Below are 20,338 nucleotides of genomic sequence, written 5' to 3' on the forward strand. Positions count from 1 at the left end.
GGGGATTCTTATGCATATTCACTTGCATATTCACTTGCATGTTCACTTTTTTTCAGGAGTTTTTATCGTGAAGTTGAAAGATAATCCAATTTAACTTAAAATTTAACTACTTTTTTGTTCAGAAAATAAAAAGGGAAATAGCAACTTGAGTAGGGGAGAACATTTCGTCTGCCTCTCAGTGGGTGCAGCTCCATGAGAAGGGAATTGTTCATTTGCTCCTCCCTCTGTTTGAGTGACCTCATACCTTACAGACTACGAGTATGTGACAGTACTTGATCAGATTCTAACGCTTAAAGGGTAACTTTTTAAAATTTCATTCAAATTTTACCTTAATTCTGATTTTAGAATCCCATCTTCAAGCACAATGAACTGGACCATAAAATTCATAAAGTATTGAGTGTCAATATTTTCTTTAATCTTTTTTTAACATTTATTTATTTTTGAGACAGAGAGAGACAGAGCGTGAACAGGGGAGGGGCAGAGAGAGAGGGAGACACAGAATCCGAAACAGGCTCCAGGCTCCGAGCCGTCAGCACAGAGCCCAATGCGGGGCTCGAACTCACAGACCGTGAGATCATGACCTGAGCCAAAGTCGGATGCTCAACCGACTGAGCCACCAAGGCACCCCAATATTTTCTTTTTTCTTGATATCTATCCAATCTTACATGACTTAGAAAAATAGGCTGTCACTTTCTAATGGATGTTTAGGTCAAACTCCTTCAGGGAAGGAACAGTTTTTTGTCATTCTTGAGTAACTAGCACTTAGCATGGTTCTTGGCACATACTAGGTGTTCAATAAATATCTGTGGAATAAATAAAATGCTAGTATGTCTCATTAACTTTCAATAAATGGTTACATTTAAAGTATTTAATATGTTCATGTCTACTTGTTTTATATTTTATTTTTATTTTATTTTGTTTATTTATTTTTTATGCACAATCACCTTCTGAACAGAACTAAGTTTGCCTTTTCCTCCCTGTGAGCACTGTCAAGTTCATTGTTTTTCTATTGAAAAAAATGCGACAGCTATTACTTTAGCCATTTATACTTTACTTAAATTTTTCCATAGTCCCTTATGTATAATTTGAGTAAACATTCAAAGAAGTAAACACAGTGATTTTTGGATTTTATATTATCTGATATCAACAGTCCAAAATTTGATCAAGGTAAATACAATGAAATCTTGGTTTGTGAGCATAATTCATTCCGGAAACATGCTTATAATCCAAAACACTTGTAAATCAAAGCGAATTTCCCCACAAGAAATAATGAAAACTCAGATGATCCATTCCACAACCCAAAATATTCATATAAAAATGATTACAATACTGTAATATAATATAAAAATAATAAAGAAAATACAAAATATAAAGAAAAATAAACAAATGAATCTGCACTTACCTTTGAAAACCTTCGCAGCTGGTGTGAGGGAGACAAGAGAGAGGAGGGTTATTGTGTAGGACAACTTTCACTATCACTGACCGAATCAGTGCTATCTATTGGCTCAGTGGAATTTTTTTCTGCACGGGGGCCATTGTATACACTCGCACGGATGTTGACTACAGTTCAGAATTAATAAACTCTTGTCATATACTGTATTTAATGTAACTGACAATAAGGTAGCAGAGGAAAGGGTCTATGTCTGCAGGCAGCCTGACCTAGAATGAAGCAAGGCATTCCTAAGCTTACTCTTGTTTGGAAAAGCAAAGGACTGTCCACAGGTGATTTGAAGTGACAAAAAACACTAATGCCAGTTGTGGGCACCTTCCAATGTTCCAAAAAATCACTGATTCTACCAAACACCTTGGCCTGAGACCGAGCATCCAAGCATGGGAGACGATCACCCTCAATCCCACAGGGAGAAAGAGAGAGAGAAAGGGAGAAAGAGAAGAACCATTGGCTCAGTTGTGGTCATGTGAAGTTCTGCATCATGTATTAATCTTCTTGCAAAATGTCACTCATTCATCAAGTCAAAATTTATTAGAAATGTTTGCTCATCTTGTGGAACACTTGCAGAACAAGTTACAATCCAAGGTTTTATTGTACTTGGGTAAAATATGTATATGTATATATTTTAATTCCACAAAGAAATTACTTGCTGTCCAGGAATTTAAAACTTAACAATGGAAATAATGCCTTCATAATTTATGTACCTTACAATGTTGCAAAACATAAGGTTGTACAAATCTGTGGCATTGATTTTACTTAATTGTATATTTAATTTGCTTTAAATTTATGTATAAAATCGATGCTATAAATAAGAAAACACAGTTCTTTAAGCAGATTTTCTTGATAAAAGAATTCTCATTACAATTGCATTAAATACCTTAGCACATTTACAAATATGAAAATTAAATATGATTTAATTTAAAAAATATTTGTGTGAATGTTCTCAGTTGGGTATCAAATTGAGTGTATAAATTGCACTACTCAAGTGCCTCTGTTACAAATTCATCCTTCTTTAAATGTGACCGAACTAATCTTCCTAAAGCATAGCTCTAAATAATCACTTTATACCTTAAGTTGCTTTACTGGTTTTCCATTAATGTTACATTCTGTACCAAGAATATTCCTGGAGAATTTATCATGTTCAATCACACTCCTCCTACTTAACCTTTCTAGTCTTCTGTCCCAAGTCTTCTTTATTTTTGTTTTTTTTTTCTCCCACCAAAATAGGCTACTCATTTTGCCTAGAACATACCCCAAATTCCCCCACCTTTATTTTTTTGCCTATACTATACTTTCTATTCTTTTTTTTTTTTTTTTTTCATGTTTTTATTTTTGGGAGAGAGTGAGAGAGAGCACAGAGGAGGTGCGGAGAGAGATAGAAACAGAAGATCCGAATCAGGCTCTACTCTGATAGCAGAGAGCCCAATGCGGGGTTCAAACTCATGAATCGTGAGATCATGACCTGAGCCAAAGTCAGACACTTAACTGATTCAGCCACCCAGGCAACCCAATAACATTCCTTCTATTCTTACATCATAATTTTCCCCACTCTCGTTACCGACATATTTTCCATCTTTCAAAAGTTCAAAGTCTTTCCACATGCTTTTAAACTTGATTCTATTTTTCTCCCTATGAATTTCCTTGATTACTTTTCTATGTCACTGGCACATACCAAAATTTGCTTTGGTTATATAGATGGTTGTAATAGTCCTTTAATTTTTCCATAACCTGCAGGACTAGCAGAGTACTTATTTCAATAAACATTTGTTGAATTGAGGGGCAAGGGTACATTAAAAGGATAGTGTAAAGGAAAGAATGACAGATATAAATGGGTACAGCCTAAATATCACTGAGTGAAATGGGGAAGAACATACAATTGGACTACAGAGGATGAGGCCATTGTGTAAGCCAGGACAATGACATCCAATTTTCGATATGTTCTTAGCTTTCTACTTCACAAGTATAAATTCTATTGGACAGGGAAGGAAAACGTTTTTTACCCATCTTTGATTCATTTTCTAGCATTACCAAATCATTATTTATACTCATCGGTGTACTCGCCTTGAGCTCCCACAAAGAAATATACTAAGAATTCATTGGCTTTTAATGAGAATTTAGAAGTTATGATTTTAAATGTCCAAAGACATATAACCTATATTATTTTGAGAACTAAATTGCCTTTTTTTTTTAATTAGAAGATTTTGGGTTTTTTTTAAGAGCGGTTTTAGGTTCATAGCAACATTCAGTGGAAGGTTCAGAGATTTCTCATATACTCCCAGATCCCACGTATACATAGCCTCCACCATTATCAACATCTTCCACCAGAGAAGTATATTTGTTATAATCAATAAACCTAAATTGACATATCACAGTCTCCTAAAGCCCAGAGTATACATCACTGTTCACTATTGGGGTTGTACATTTTATGAGTTCAGCCAACTGTATAATGATATGGATACACCATATAGTATCACATGGAGTCGTTTCTTTTCACTGCCCTAAAAATTCCCTGTGCTCTATTCATCCCTCCACAGTTTCATCTCCTGGCAATCATTTATTTATTTATTTTTTTAATGTTTCCATAGTTTTGCCTTTTCTAAAATGTTACATAGCTGCGATCATACAGTATGTGGCCTTTTCAGATTGGCGTCTTACAATTAGTAACATGCATTTAAGGCCCTTCCATCTTTTCTTCATGGATTGATACCCCCTTTCTTTTTAGTTTTTATTAATATTTCTGTGTCTGGATGTACCATATAGCTTATTTGTCCACTCATCTACTAAAGGGCATCTTTGTTGCTTCCAAGTTTTGGCAATTGTGAATAAAGCTAACATAAAGATGCATGGGTAGGTTTTTGTGTGGATATAAGTTTTCGACTCTCTTGGGTAGATACCAAAGAACACTACTGCTGGTTCATATGATGAGAGAGAGAGAGAGAGAGAGAGAGGAACATAGAGGGAGACATAGAATCTGAAGCAGGCTCCAGGCTCCGAGCTGTCAGCACAGAGCCCAACATGAGGCTTGAACTCACAAACCGTGAGATCATGACCTGAGCCGAAGCTGCACACCTAACTGACTGAGTCACCCAGGTGCCCCAGGTTGTTTGTGTTTTTATTGTTTTCTTGAGTCCTTTTTTTTTTTTTTTTTTTGGATTACAATTATTGAATATATCTTTTGCAAATATTTTTTTTTCCTCATCTGTGGTTTGTCTCTTTATTCTCTTGACATTCTTTTTTATTTTTAATTTTTTTTCAACGTTTTATTTATTTTTGGGACAGAGAGAGAGAGAGCATGAACGGGGGAGGGGCAGAGAGAGAGGGAGACACAGAATCGGAAACAGGCTCCAGGCTCTGAGCCATCAGCCCAGAGCCTGACGCGGGGCTCGAACTCCCGGACCGCGAGATCGTGACCTGGCTGAAGTCGGACGCTCAACCGACTGCGCCACCCAGGCGCCCCTTGACATTCTTTATTGTAGAGCACAAAATTTTAATTTTAATGAAGTCTAGCTTATCAACTTTCTGTTTTGGATCACGGCATCTTAAAAGCATACTATTTAAAAAGTCATTGTTACATCCAAGGTCATCTAAATGTTGCTTTTTGTTTTCTTCTAGGAGTTTTATACTTTTGCATCTTACACCTAGTTCTATGTGAATTTTGAGTTGATATTTGTAGCAGTTGTAAAGTTTATGTCTAGGTTCATTTTTTTTTTTTTTTTTGCATGTACATGCCCAGTTTTCCAGCATCATTTCTTGAAAAGACTATATTAGCTTCATTGTCTTGCCTTTGCCCCATTATCAAATATCAGTAGGTTCTGAGCTGTCAGCACAGAGCCGGACGCGGGGCTCAGACTCACAAACTGTGAGATCATGACCTGAGCCGAAATCGGACGCTTAACCTACTGGGCCACCCAGGTACCCCAATTAGGCACTAATCTTATACCATCTTTTTGACTAAAATTTATATTGGAATACCTTTCAATACAAATAAATATGCTTCTGCAATAGATTTGATGGCAGAATGCATTTGGTTTATTTTGATATTTTACTTCTGTAGGCAATTAATTTTAGGGCTAAATCTTTTTATGAATGTTTGATTATTTGCTTTTATTGTTCTCAGTATAAGATCTTCCAAATGAAATCTTGGTCACATGCCCCTATCTTTCTATATTTTCACACTTGAGGATTTAGTTGTGTCTATCTAAGTTTCTTTCCTGAATCTCCAGGTCTGGTTCATGACAGAACTGGGAGTCTTTGGTGCCATACTGGTTAAGGCAAAGAAGAAAACCAAAAAAAAGGCCTCTGCAAATTATGCCATCAGGTCACTTACCTACGATACTAAAAGACACTGCATAAATATTCACCAGTGTGATCTCTCTTTCTTATCTACCAGAATTTGGACCAAATCAGGATTTAAAACAACAGCAAAACCAACCAAACAAACAAAAGTACTCTATTAATTTGCTAACACCAGCAGAGTATCATAGACTGGTAATTAATTTCCCTGCAGTTCTGGAGGCTAGAAGTCCATGGTGGAGGTGTCAGTAGAGTTGGTTTCTTCTGGGAGCCTCTCTCTTTGCCTTGTAGAAGGCTGTCTCCTTCCACATCTTCACATGGTCTTCCCTTGGTGTCTATTTCCAAATTCCCTTTTCTTCAGTCCTATTGGATTAGACTCCACTCTAATGTTCTCATTCAACTTTAAATACCTTTCTAAAGACTCTGTCTCCAAAAATGATGACATTCTGAGGTAGTGAGGGTCAGAACTTCAATATATACATTGTGAGGAAGTACAATTCAGCCCATAACATTTACATATTTTTATATCTTTTTTGGGGGGAGAAGCATAGTAATCCTTTTACTTTTCTAAGGCAGGATGGCAAAGGATTTAAGATAGGATCACTATGTCAATCAATAAGCAAATCCTTCCTCATTTAATCATTAAGATTCATGAGAGCTGGTACCGGGTCTGCATTGTTCATCTTTATTCTCATTGACTAGTATGTTATCTAAAATAAAACAGGTACATAGTAAAGATTTGTGGATTAGATGAATAAATGAAAGAAATATCCATTTACTTAAGAAACTCTGATAATTGGTGTTAGGGAGAATCAAGGAAGTACTGTGTTGCTTTCAAAGAGTGTGTAATATCAAGGGAAGGATTTTAACATTTGAAGTCTGATAAAAAAGCCATATTGCAAACTCAAATGCCCTCAAGGGTTAGGGAAGTAATTTAAATGTGTGAAGCAACTACAAATAAGAAAATAAGCAATGAGAGACAGGGCCTTCTAAAAACTAGAAAATCAATGCTAAACCTAATAAAAGTATATTTTCTTAAAACAGCCACAGTGATACTGTGCTCCCAAACAACGTTTGAGAGTTTATTTTGAGACACAGGATATCAGTTCTTGATTCTTGTTTATGATACACAGTGGCATTATTTTATAGACTTATGCAAAGATAATTAAAATTAAACAGCCAATGAAAAGCACAAACTTTGCAATATGTATGGTCGGCACTCTCAAGTTCGAGAAAACACTGTAGGCCTGACAGCTCAATTTTATAAATTAAACCATTGCTAGACAACAACATGACCTGGACAATCTCTAAATGTCTTCGCTGGTTTAAAATCCATAAGTAATTCCATGTGGAAATCTTTACCAATTTATAGTGTATACTAACTAATAATAGTAAACCTACTTTTTCCCCCCAGTTATAATAACCCATTTTCCCTGAATATATATGATAAGCTAACTGTGTTTAGATTTTACCAAGATGATTTTTTAAATGTGTTTCTGTTGTTATGCAGTGGCTTATAGATTATTTACAGAGATTCTACAGAGATTCAAATCACTTTGGGTCCATTCCCATGAACCAATGTTATGTCTTTGTTTTTATCAGAGCCGCTATCAGTCCCTCCCTGTTGTGCTATTCATATGTCTCAAATAAAGGGGCATATTTATCAAATGTTGAATGAATTCCTCTACCAAAACATATTCTCTCATAAAAGAGAAAGTAAATGATGAGTATTTTATATTCTACATTAAGCTCAGCACTTGATTTAACCTAGGGCTATATATACATATAAATTTTCATAGACACAGCGAATATGTTTCCATTTTTACAGCCCTCTCAAACTCCTCAGATAGAGGTGAAGGGCTGTTTAATCCCTTCTCTTTGATTTATGAATAGAATATGTGCTTACAGAGCTTGCCTTGCTGGTTCAACTGTGGGCTTTTTTTGAATCAGATACTAATTTGGGAAGGCATTTTAAGATTTTCAATAAATATAACATGTTGGTGTTCAACACAGGGGGGATTTTCCCTCTCTGAATGAGTTTAGTATTCCTGAAAGGTATCCATAGAGTATTCTGTGAGATGCAAAATTACAAGGAGCAACCAGAAGCAATGGAAACTTCTCTAAAACACTCAGTTGAGGACCCCGCTGAGCTAAACCGTCTCCACTCGTTTTCCTTCTCATATTTAGAAGAACTGTAAATCGCTGGAAACAGCTACTTGATTTCTGTTCTCTGGCCAGTGCTTGAATCCTAAGAGACATTCCAGGGGATGTGGGTTTGATGGGTTCAGCACATCCTCCAAAGAACTCCTGATGCAAACCACAGCTGAAGTGGCCGCCTTTGGAAAAGACATGTTTCCAGTCAGCAATACGACCGCATTATCTCTTGCCCCAAGGGAGAAAGATCTCTTTTGATCAAGTTTGCAGTTACTTCAAGGTCAGCAAGGAGCACCTTGCACTAGTCTCCTTGGCTTTTTCCCAGCAGCCAAGTGAAGTCCTTCTGCTTTCCTGCCAGCACGTGTTTAAACCTGAGCAGCGGCTTTAAGAAGGGAGGGGTCAGCAGAAGGATAAAACTTAAAGAAATCCAGGTATGCATTGGGGACCAGATGTTTCAGTCGGAGGGGCAATCCCACAATCTAGTTTGTGTTGCTGAACTACATCACTTTTCAGCACCCCAATTTTGGTGCTCTCTCAGATTTAGGGTGCATTAACCTTCCCACTTTAGAAACGTATTTGTAGGGCAACAGGTGAAGCAAGAGGTTTCCTGTCTGATCAGAGTACTTTTCTTCCAGGAAAATTCCATCTATGCATTAAAGCAAATTTTAAACTAAAACTTTGAATTCAATTATCTTTAAAGGGGAAAAAAACCCACAAGATTTTACTTTATAGTTATTTTTCTAATAGTATGAAACCATATTATATGAAACACTTTACTTATAGAAATTTGTTATACATACATGTCCCAAGGTTTAATAAATCACCACATACAGTATCATTAGAAAAATACCAGGTAATTAACTTTTAATTAGCAATGAAGCTCCACAATTTTAGCAAATATGGATCTCATCACCTTTTTTGAGGATATTTTTTTTTTCCTTTGGTAAGTATCAGAGAGTTTCTCTAGATTCCAAAATGAGATATAGACATTACTGATGTTAGAAGATGTACTGGAGTGAAATGTTGCTCATTGTGGCAAAAACAATAGTGGGGTGGGAGTTAGGGAGGTTGATTCTTCTTATCTGTCATGAATTTAACATATAAGCAACATGGAATGAATGCATTGCCTTGCACTAACTTAATGCCTGTGACTTCTTTTCTTCATTTGTACTCTGAGAGAACTTTGCTTCTCCAAGAATGGGTTGCAGACCAGCAACCTCCAAACCACTCCAGAGCTCTTAGAAATGCAAGCTCAGAACCCTGGTACCAGAATCACTGATTCAGAATCTGCATTTTAACAGGTCTCCCTGTGATTCATACACTTATGAGAGTTTGAGAAACACCATGTGTAAATTAACTTCAAGGATCCCTTCTTCCACAATCCATGATTGCATGGAATAAAAATCCTATAAAGTGTTGATACTTCAGCAAAGTGTCCCAATTTAGCTCAAAGGAAGATTCATGCCCTTGCTCTTTGCAGAACTGGAAAACAGGTAACCACCATGGACATTTGTTTTTTCACATGAGCATATGTGTGTGGTGTTTTTGTGATTTAGGCCAGGAAGAAGTAAAGTCAAAGGGACCAGAGGAAGTCAAAGACAATGGAAGGAGTGAGATGATATTTTTTCTCCATCTGTCTTCATGAATTAGTTTAGAAAGTCTAACAAAGAAGGCAGATAGCCAAAAGTTGAGTGGCATCATTATAATTCATGATGATTTGGCCTTTGGCAACAATTCAGAGCAGAAGCACCCTTCCCAATTTCTTCAGTAGAAGCCAGGAGCAGCATCCCTGGGCATTGTAGACCAGCAGAAGTAACTGCTGTGCCCAGAAGACTATTCAGGGAGTCATCATGGTTAGGGAGCATGGCACTTACTGGCAGTGAGCCCTCCCTCAGATTGCCTTTAATTATTTTACAGATGCTACTTGAACAGATGAGAATTCACAGACTGCTTTGGAAACCCATATACACATTGAGGCTGCCTAGAAATAATTGCCCTATAGTCAAGATCTAAGAGTGATCCATCTTTCCCCTCACACCTGCACATGTTTTAGTGGATGGTACTCTTATCCAACCTATTGCTCAAGCCAGGAACTAGGAATAATCTTCGACTTCTCCATTATTCCCAATACTCCATTATTCCCTTTCCTTCTCCATTGTTCCCACATTAGTTAATGATCAAGTCTGATCAATTAAAAATCTTAAATAATCTTTTTCCCTATTAGCTTCCCTCTAATTCTTACTGTCACTTGCCCCACTCAGGGAACATCACGTCCCAAGAACAACCTTGCAACTAGTTACCTTGAAACTGCTCTGCTTTTCTTCTAATCCATTTGTCAAGGTTTGGAGGCACATTTTTTTTTAAGTTTATTTATTTATTTTGAGAGAGAGTGTGTGTGTGTGTGTGCGCGCGCACACGCGTGTGCACGCACGAGCAGGGAAGAGCAAGAGAGAGAGGGAGAGAGAATCCCAAGTTCGCTCTGCACTGTCCAGCACTCTTCAGGGCTGGAACTCACCAACTGTGAGGTCATGACCTGAGCTGAAACCAAGTGTCGGGAGGCTTAACCAAGTCATGGAAATCCACTCTTTATCTTGTCTCTGCATAACTAACTAGTTCCATCTCCTTCCATTCCCTTACCACGTATATGCTATTTAAATATATGACTTTTAGTTTTCAGAGGTAGTGTACTTTCGTTTCCACTCTTAGTCCCTCTCCATGTTTCCCCAGTTTGGCGGGCTATCCCTTTGCAATTTAGCTAAGTATTACTCATCCTGCAAGTGCTAACTTAGATTAAATTGAAATAAAGTGGATACTCAGACTCCTCAAAAGTACAGATTGTTGTGGAGCACACAACAGGGGGAGGTTGCCTCCCCCTGGAGATCACGGGGACGTTCATGAAGCTTGACTGAGACCTCATTTTTAACAATAAGCTAGCTAATGGATTTTAAAATTGACACCGCCCTGTCAGAACTTTAATAGGTGGATGATCATTTCCTTTGCAGAACAATTCCTCAACAGCATCCTCTCAAACGCCTTTTGTTCTTTCAAGCAAATAAAACATAAGCTGGGACTAATTGTGAGAAAATCTGAGTGACTAAACAGATGGACTGTAATACTATTTCGAGCTAATCATGCTCCCTCTGTTAATTGTTTATACATGGCTTTGAGCATATAATGTCAGAAAACAGTAATCCGGTTAAGCGTTATCAGAATGGCTTTGTAATAGCTATTTCTGGTTCTAGCAGACAGCTCTGTTAAACAGAAAAAAGCACGGAGAATTACAGCAGCCTTGTTCTCCAAGCTGATTCTCTTTACCTTCAGTTACATAAACAAGTCTAGCAAGTGGATTAGTGGGCTTCTCTCTCCCTTGATTCAGGACTTGATTCCAAAAGGAAAACTTTGAAGCCCCAGAACTAGAGCTCTGCACAGATCCATAGGTCTACTTCGCATGAGTTGCCCGTGACCAGTTCTCTGATGTTTATCACATGATTTTAGACATAGACTTGTCTCAAGATCCAAAAATAGCATCCAAATCAAATAAACTCACCTAAGATAGCTGAAATTCTGATCTTCCCACTCAAGGAAAATGTTTACTTTTGTCCTTTTCAGGAACAAAATTATACTATGTAGTACATGGTCAATTTAAAAGAAAAAAGACTCACAGTCCTTCGGCGAACATTCTCTCCCTCACTAGACTTACAGTTTAAATGATTTTAAGAGAGATGGGAGAAACATGAAAAAGGCAGGGCAGAAATTCAGAGTACTACATGTGTCTTTGGGGGTGGGGATGGGAGGATGGTCCTTATTGCCTCCCAGGTGCGTTTTTACCAAAAATGGATATCAATTCTAACTCCTCTAACATGCACACAGTTTTCAATATACAGGGAAATCTGAAGCCAAGTGAGCTCCCCCCTCCCTTTTCTCTGGTGAACATTTTACATAGCTATTGTGAGATGGTGTCTCCAGGAATTCCTCTCTTCGAGATTCCTTTTACTGGACATAATATCCCTCCCAACTTGGAAATGCGAGCAGGCCTATATATTTCCCATTTCTTGACTGTTCTGGCAATTTTCCCCAAAAGGGAGGAAAAGCCCTATAAAATTTCCTTGGGCCCCCAAAGCAGAAACATCTGCTGGAGTCATGAGTAGCTTGTTGGTGCTGCTGCTCGGTCCCAGCCTGGACTTGATTATCTCCCTGTTTCGCCAGTGTCGGTGCACTCGGTGAGGAACGCGGAGAAAGGTTTCTGGGAAGACTCATTATAAATAATGAGACCATGGAAGAGAAGGAAGAGGGAAAAGGTTCAAGCTGCTTTGGCCTATGCATTTTGCGAGTTTCAGCAACTGAAATCATTAGACCACCAAACTGCTCAATTAGGAATCGAGATTTAAGAAAGCGGGCCATTGCTTTCTGTAAATACAGCTGCTTGGCAAACACAAATAAAAAGAGTGACAGAGTCTTTGGTGGATTTTTTTTTTCCCCCTGCCAGAAAAAAAAAAAAAAAGTTAGTTATTTTAAGTGACACTCTGGGAAAAGGATTGGTTCCTGACCTGGCTGTGTGGCCAAATGCATGTTACCTCACAGTGGAGCTGGCAGTGAGTAGCATTTTCTGGCTTGAGTGTGCAGGCATTTTTACTCTTTGAAATAGTCTAACAGGTGCAAGTCAAGCTCTGCTCGGAATGCGTACGTGTGACAATGTACTGAACTCTTTCCTAAATTAATTCACTCCATCCAACGTACAATACCACTTGTTGCAAAATTTTTGCTGTGCTTTCAATTCAGTTACTTAACCGATGAAAAGAACCCCAGTTCCTTGCCTCCGCCAGCAACTCCGACAATTTTATTATTTTTCTACCATCCGTTTTTCTAATGTTAACAACTGACAGGGTCAAAATGCTCTCTGTCATTCCGGTAGCATTTGCAGGGGGAAAAAATATGAGCAGATTAGGTTTTTAAAAAAGATAAAGATTTACGTTTTGAGGTGGACCTAATAGGTACACAAGTAAATATAAAAACTAATGAGTCGTGAGACAGTGTCAACGGAATCAAGTTCACTGGTTGTAAGTGCAGGCGACTTACGGTCTGAGACGGAAGTTCTCACCCTTAACTGCATCAGAAAGTCCGGGAAGTCTTGTTTAAAGCACATATTGCTGAGTTCCACTCCAGTTTCTAATCCAGTAGGTCTTGGGTGGTGCATTTCTTACAAGTTCCCAGGTGCAGGTCATGGAGTTGGCCATACTTTGCCAACTAATGCTCTAAGAGATTTTGGACGTGGGAGGAGCCACGTCAAAATCCTTGCAGTGTATATCTCTAAGAGTTAGGCTTCCAAGATTTCCAGGTTAATGAACTACTATCCAGTCTTCAATAACGTCACAGGTTCACTTTCTTCTAACCTTGAGTGCCAAGTGCATTTTCAACTATAGTCTACCAAGCAAGAGTCATATTTTCCTGCTAAGATGGTCTAGAGTGATTATTAGATCCAAGCATTCTCCTTATCACATCTATATGTCTATATGCCATATAGACAAAATTATATATATTCTTATATATAAATAATAAATAAAATAAATAAAATTATGTGTATAATTTCTTCAATTGCAGCTTTTTGGCAATTGTTGTGATGCCTTGGTGACTTTTAATTATTTTCATATTAAGGTCAATTGATTTCCCATCACAAAAAGCTATCAACTTCTTACTTGTATACGCCTGGAGGCAATGTCAGCCTCCCTCTTGTGTTTCAGCCAGAGATTCACATCCTAGAGACATGCCCTCTGTCCTGTTCTAGACCAACACTCACCTGCCTCTGAAACCTTTCCTTGCTAACTCCTTGTGTTTCTACCTCTTTAATAAACCTCTACCAACAACTCTGCCAACAGACATGTACAAAAACACCAGATTTGCCTGGAATCTTTGTTGACAGAGCTTTGTTAATTTTTTACTAAAGACTATCTTTTAAAACAATTTTCATGACAATTCTTGTGCTAATATGGAAGTTTAACTAAAAGAGCTTTTGATAGCTCAGTTTCATCTTAACAAACCTATATTTTAGTAGTTTATTATATTCCTATGTCTTACTATAAAGACTATAAGGACCTTGAGATTTTTAAGGTGCTGTAAACCAAATGGTTCCAGGCTGACTGATTTCTGAGTCCTCACGTCTTTTAATTTTCAACATTTTACTTTGAACTAATTTTAGACCTACCAGAAAGTTGCACAATGATAAAAATTCTCATGTCCTTCACACCACTTCCCCTAATGGTAATATCTTATACAACCAAATCATCGAATATAGTAATTATCTATAATTTAAAAACAAAGCGAGGTCAATACAGAGCTTTTATATTGCACACAGATCTCTTTCGATACATCAAAAGTGACTGGATAAAACTGAATGATCATTCAAAGGCCCTTCATTTTTACATATTCCAGGAATAAAATTCACTCCACACTGATTTTTCTCAATTATTATAAAGATAATAATAATAATAATCTTTAAGGTGTGAGAATTATTGTATCAGGCATGTTTGAAGCCTATTCCCCCTCCTCCTTTCTATTATTAGAGCAGCCCAGAAATTTAAATAAACATTTGTGGTATTAAAAGAAATGAGGGAGGGAACATTATCAGTCAGTGCAGCATGAGCAGCCCTGCAATTCCCATTGCCCGCGCCTGAAAGATCCATTGAGGACGAAGCTCAAGCTTTGCAACTGCATAGCTTGGGCACAGAGATGTAGATGTGTGTCTGCCTCCCTGCTCCCAGTAACTAAGCGATACTGTTACTTGGCTGATTTCCTAATAAACTACCCGTGGGCCGGTGTTGGAGGCTGGAGCCATCAATCAGCACTGCACGTCCAGACATCCTACGGGCACCTGTAGCTACTGCTCTGCAAACTCCCATCACCTCTCATCTGGGTGCCATGAGGAGGTGCAGTACTAATCACGACACAAGCTGCTAAACTCCTGTGTCCTTACCACATGAAGAGATCTCCCCTTCCATCAGGTCCAGCCACTCTCTCTTCCCCTTCCCCCCTTATCCCTTTGATCTTCTTTTCACAAAACCTCTGCCATCTTAAAGATCCACTGAGAGCTGTCCATTTCTATAAACTAAAACATGAAGTTATTCTCTGACTTCCAGGGTGTGGTTGGAGAATGATGTGCCAGACTCAATACATTTTCTCTCTCATAACATACTCGTTAGTACACACATCTTCAAAGCCTACACTATAATATTAGGAACATGAAGTATATTGAGTTGCATTAGTCCTTCACAAAGTCCGTAAATAAATACTTTGTTTAAAAAAAAAAGTTCCGGGGGCGCCTGGGTGGCTCAGTCGGTTAAGCCACCAACTTTGGCTCAGGTCATGATCTCACAGTTCGTGAGTTCCAGCCCCGCGTCGGGCTCTGTGCTGACAGCTCAGAGCCTGGAGCCTGCTTCCGATTCTGTGTCTCCCTCTCTCTCTGCCCCTTCCCTGCTCATACTCTGTCTCTCTCTGTCTCTCAAAAATGAATAAACGTTAAAAAAAAAAAAAATTAAATAAATAAATAAATAAATAAATAAATACAATTAAAAAAAAGTTCCAAGGCACCTTTTGTTTTGTTTTGTTTTGTTTAAAAATAAAGTTCTAGGCAGTTGGTAGAGCATGTGACTCTTGGTTATGAGCTTGAACCCCTCATTGGGCAGAGAGATTGCTTTAAAAAAAAAGTTCTAAGTTTATAATTACCAAAACTATACAGAAAGAAAGGAGAACTCTTATTAAATTTTCAAACTTTTGGTTTGGGGGAAAAGAGGGAAGGAAAGGAAGCATGGTTGTACAGAGAGAGAAGTTACTAGGGGTGTCATTATTGCAGAGATCATCAAATATTTTTTAAAAATCTGATGCCTCCCAATCTCTAAAGACAAAGCTGTTCCATATTGCATATTGCTGCATATTAATATTTAATGATGTTTTAATTGTAGAGATAAGGTAGTCTCTAATTTATTTAAATCGGAATGGCAGATATATGAAACACTTGTGACCATTTCGTATTCATTGGCCATGACAACTCTACTGAATGATCACAGCGGTATTTAGTCCCAAATCCTAAGGAATCTCAAAATCTTTTTAGAATAATGCTCCAAACAAACACCCACCATTTGTGGACTAGGCTTAATAAATGGACCTGTTAAATCTCTGTTTGCCTTGGGGAAGGCTTTATCATGTTAGTACATGTTTCATATGTTGGCTTTGCATTACTCAGTTAAATGGAAATACTATAATAAATACAATGTATAACATATATTAAATAATGTAATACAAATAATAGGTAACCTTAGAAATAAAGATTGCTGGAATGTAGTGGGTATTTCTTTCCTTTCTAGGTAACAGTAAAAGTTGTTTATTTCTGGTTAGCAAACCTCATGGCTCCCCTCTAACTGCTATTGCCATGTCTTAAGCCAGCAAAAGAAAAGAAAGAACATAGAGGAAGCAAATGTCCATCTTAAAAGCTTTGTCTCAAACATGACTCACAACACTTCCTCTAGTGAATGAGGTCTAGTGATGCGAACTCATTTAACTTTAAGAGAGCCTGGAAAATGTATTTTAGCAGTGATTCCAGCTACAATCCTAGTACTGTGGATGGAAAGTGTGGGTTGGGTGAGGACCAGTAATCTCTGCAACAGGTATCAGCGTCTTCTGATGGCAGTTGCTGGAATTACAAGCATTGATTTCACCAGAGAGCAGTCCGCCTCCATCATCTTGCATATATCGTTAGAATGTAGATGTGGTTTAATGGTTTGGACAGTTGGGAAGCAAGTACAAGCACATGCTTGAAGATATGCAAACATTTAAAGATGAATTAAACTTTAAAAAAATTATTTATTTTTTAATTTACACCCAAGTTAGCATATAGTGCAACAATGATTTCAGGAGTAGATTCCTTAATGTCCCTTATCCATTTACCCCATCCCCCCCCACAACTCCTCCAGCAACCCTCTGTTTGTTCTCTATATTTAAGAGTCTCTTATGTTTTGTCCCCGTCTCTGTTTTTATAATATTTTTGCTTCCTTTCCTTTATGTTTATCTATTTTGTATCTTAAATTCCTCATATGAGTGAAGTCATATGATATTTGCCTTCCTCTGACTAATTTCACTTATCATAATACCCTATAGTTCTATCCATGTAGCTGCAAATGGCAAAATTTCGTTCTTTTTGATTGCCGAGTAATACTCCATTGGATATAGATAGATATAGATATAGATATAGATATAGATATAGATATACCATATGCTCTTTATCCTTTCATCCATCGATGGACATTTGGGCTCTTTCTACACTTTGGCTATTGTTGATAGTGCTGCTATAAACATTGGGGTGCATGTGCCCCTTTGAAGCAGCATACCTGTATCCCTTGGATAAATACCTAGTAGTGCAATTGCTGGGTCATAAGGTAGTTCTATTTTTAATTTTCTGAGAAACCTCCATACTGTTTTCCAGAGTGGCTGCACCAGTTTGCATTCCCACCAACAGTGCAAAAGAGATTCTCTTTCTTCCCATCCTCGCCAACATCTGTTGTTGCCTGAGTTGTTAATGTTAGCCATTCGGACAGGTGTGAGGTGGTATCTCATTGTGGTTTTGATTTGTATTTCCCTGATGATGAGTGATGTCGAGCATTTTTTCATGTGTCGCTTGGCCATCCGGATGTCTTCTTTGGAGAAGTGTCTATTCATGTCTTTTGTCCATTTCTTCACTGGATTATTTGTTTTTTGGGTTTTGAGTTTGATAAGTTCTTTATAGATTTTGGATACTAACCCTTTATCCGATATGTCATTCGGAAATATCTTCTTCCATTCCGTCAGTTGCCTTTTAGTTTTGCTGATTGTTTCCTTCACTGTGCAGAAGCTTTTTATTTTGATGAGGTTCCAGTAGTTCACTTTTGCTTTTGTTTCCCTTGCCTCCAGAGACAAGAAGTTGCTGCAGCTGAGGTCAAACCGGTTTTTGCTGGCTTTCTCCTTGAGGATGTTGATGGCTTCCTGTCTTACATTTAGGTCTTAGGTTGAATTAAACTCTTTAATGCAAGTAAATATATCAACGGTCACTGCACTACAGGGTAAAAATTTCACACTTGAAAACATGGGAGCAATAATGATTTATTTTCTAAAAATTATACTGAAATTAAACTGCTAAATTTGCATTGAAATGTTTAGAAACTTGTAAAAACTAGAAAAAGTGATGTTTCTCTAACTCCTAAAAGATTTTGTATTTGTATACATTTTAATAAATTTTTATAAAACATTTCACTACTGCAACAATAGGAGCAAATCTAAAAGAACAGTGTTTCCATATTTGTGTGAATACGTGTTAGAAACTCCAAAGGTAAAATGTTGGTTATTTGCCACTTTGAATCACACATGTTTGAATAGTTGCATCTTGGGAGGCAGAATGACTCTAGAATGAAGAAGGTGCAGTGCTGTTTCCTATGCCAAGAAAGCCATTACCTGAGAAACGACCACATAGAAGTCCAGAAATATAAATACATGGATCACCTGGTCTACGTGGGAAGAAAAGGGCTGGAAAGCAATATAGGAGCAGCGTATTATTTTTGCAGGTTCATTGAGATTTCTGCAGTCGTGGGCTACAAGTGTGTGCACAGCTTTATACACCATATGAGTAACATCTCACAACGTCGCCCATCCTATTTTCTTCTCCCAGACCTTTCCTTAGTTTTATAAAATACCAAAACACATGGAAATGCACACTGGCAAATATTGTCCACGTTTTACATCAGAATCCGAGTGTGCACTGGAAAATTCAACCATGATTGTATCATCGCACATAGAACTAGAAAACTACAAACTTCCAAAACTGAACCCTGTGCTCTATCTTCTATTTGCTTATAACTCTGAAAGGCTTGCCTCATCTAGTAAGACAATCGAAGTTGAACTTTTAAATCTCTCAAGGAGGAAAAGCAAACATTTTCAATGTCGTTCTTCAATATTTGATTACAATTGTAAGCAGTGGTAATATTGATTATAACTATAAAATAATCTACACAAAAGGACTATTGTGAGAAATACATGTCTATAGAAGCCTAGATCGGTATCTGGCTAGCATACAGAAAACACTTGATAAATACCAACAAATGTTAAATCTGGGAAGACATTTCTGAAATAGGATGAATGAATTCACTTTTTTTTTTCAAAATCATACTAAACATGCGAAGGCAAATTCTAATATTTGCTCATGGAAGAGCAACATGAATAATAACTCATTTACAAGTGGTTCCCCCATATCTGTTTGCTGCACCAGTGCCTCATTAGGAAATACACACACACCCTACACTTAGCACATGAGAACTCTGCCAGCATGGAACACATTAAGCTTCATCAAAATGCTTTTGGAGTCCATGAAATGCTCTGCTCTAAGGAAGCCACCAGAAGCAATTATTAAGTGACTGGGGAGATAAATGTAGCTATTAATACTGCACACCTGCCGTTCTCCCCTCTGCACTTTGATCTAACAGATGATGATTTGTAATGGCACAACCTCAACACCCGCCCACCTGTAGTTTATTAGGAAATCAGCCAGGTAACAGTATTGCTTAGTTACTGGGAGCAGGGAGGTAGACACACATAATGAATTTTTGTCATTTCATAGGTGATACTTTCCTCCAGAAATCACCCTTAGCACCTGTGCTGCCCTTGGCCAGTGATATGCAAATTAAGCATCCCAGTGGGCATATATGCCTCTTCCTATTCAAAAACTCTGGCTCTATGGGTTATTGGATTGTTTAAAAAATAGATGTTAGTATGTATTATTTTTGCACAGTGTGTGTTTCCCCACTTCATGGCCCAGGAAAATAAACCACATTATGTATTTTCTCTTCGTTAGTGTTATTTTACACACTACTTAAACTTCATCCACAGGTGGAACCTTTAAAGATATTTTAGGACATGAGAATAACCCCATAACTGCTTCTTCAGCTGCAGGAGAACAGCTATTAGGGTTTTTTTTTTTTTTTGCATTGAACAAAGTGGAAAAAAATCATTGCCTGACAAAAATTTCAGTTGTCATGGAGCCTTTGAATTGACTTGGCGGTTTCATTTTTTGGATTAAAATCAGGCTTTATTTGCCTCAAAATAACCTCATTATAAACTAGCACTGTAGAAGCAAGGACATTTTTTTATGGTTGTATCTTTAACATTTTGTTATCATAGAATGAGTGGAAGAATCCAGGAACAATACATCAGGAGCAGCAGGAAACTAAGTCATTTCAAACCAAAACTAGACTTCAAAGCCATGTATGCCTGCTAACATTTTGTGAAAATATAACATATCTTAATGTCTCGGTAACAAAAAAAAAACAGATATAAACCAAGTGATGCCTTTTTCAAAGCATCTAAAATAACATATGATTGTATTCTCTTTTGGAAATACCTTTTCATTGGTAAACATAGGATTAAAATTCT

Source organism: Leopardus geoffroyi, chromosome C2, assembly GCF_018350155.1.
Source record: "Leopardus geoffroyi isolate Oge1 chromosome C2, O.geoffroyi_Oge1_pat1.0, whole genome shotgun sequence".
Classification (NCBI taxonomy): Eukaryota; Metazoa; Chordata; class Mammalia; order Carnivora; family Felidae; genus Leopardus; species Leopardus geoffroyi.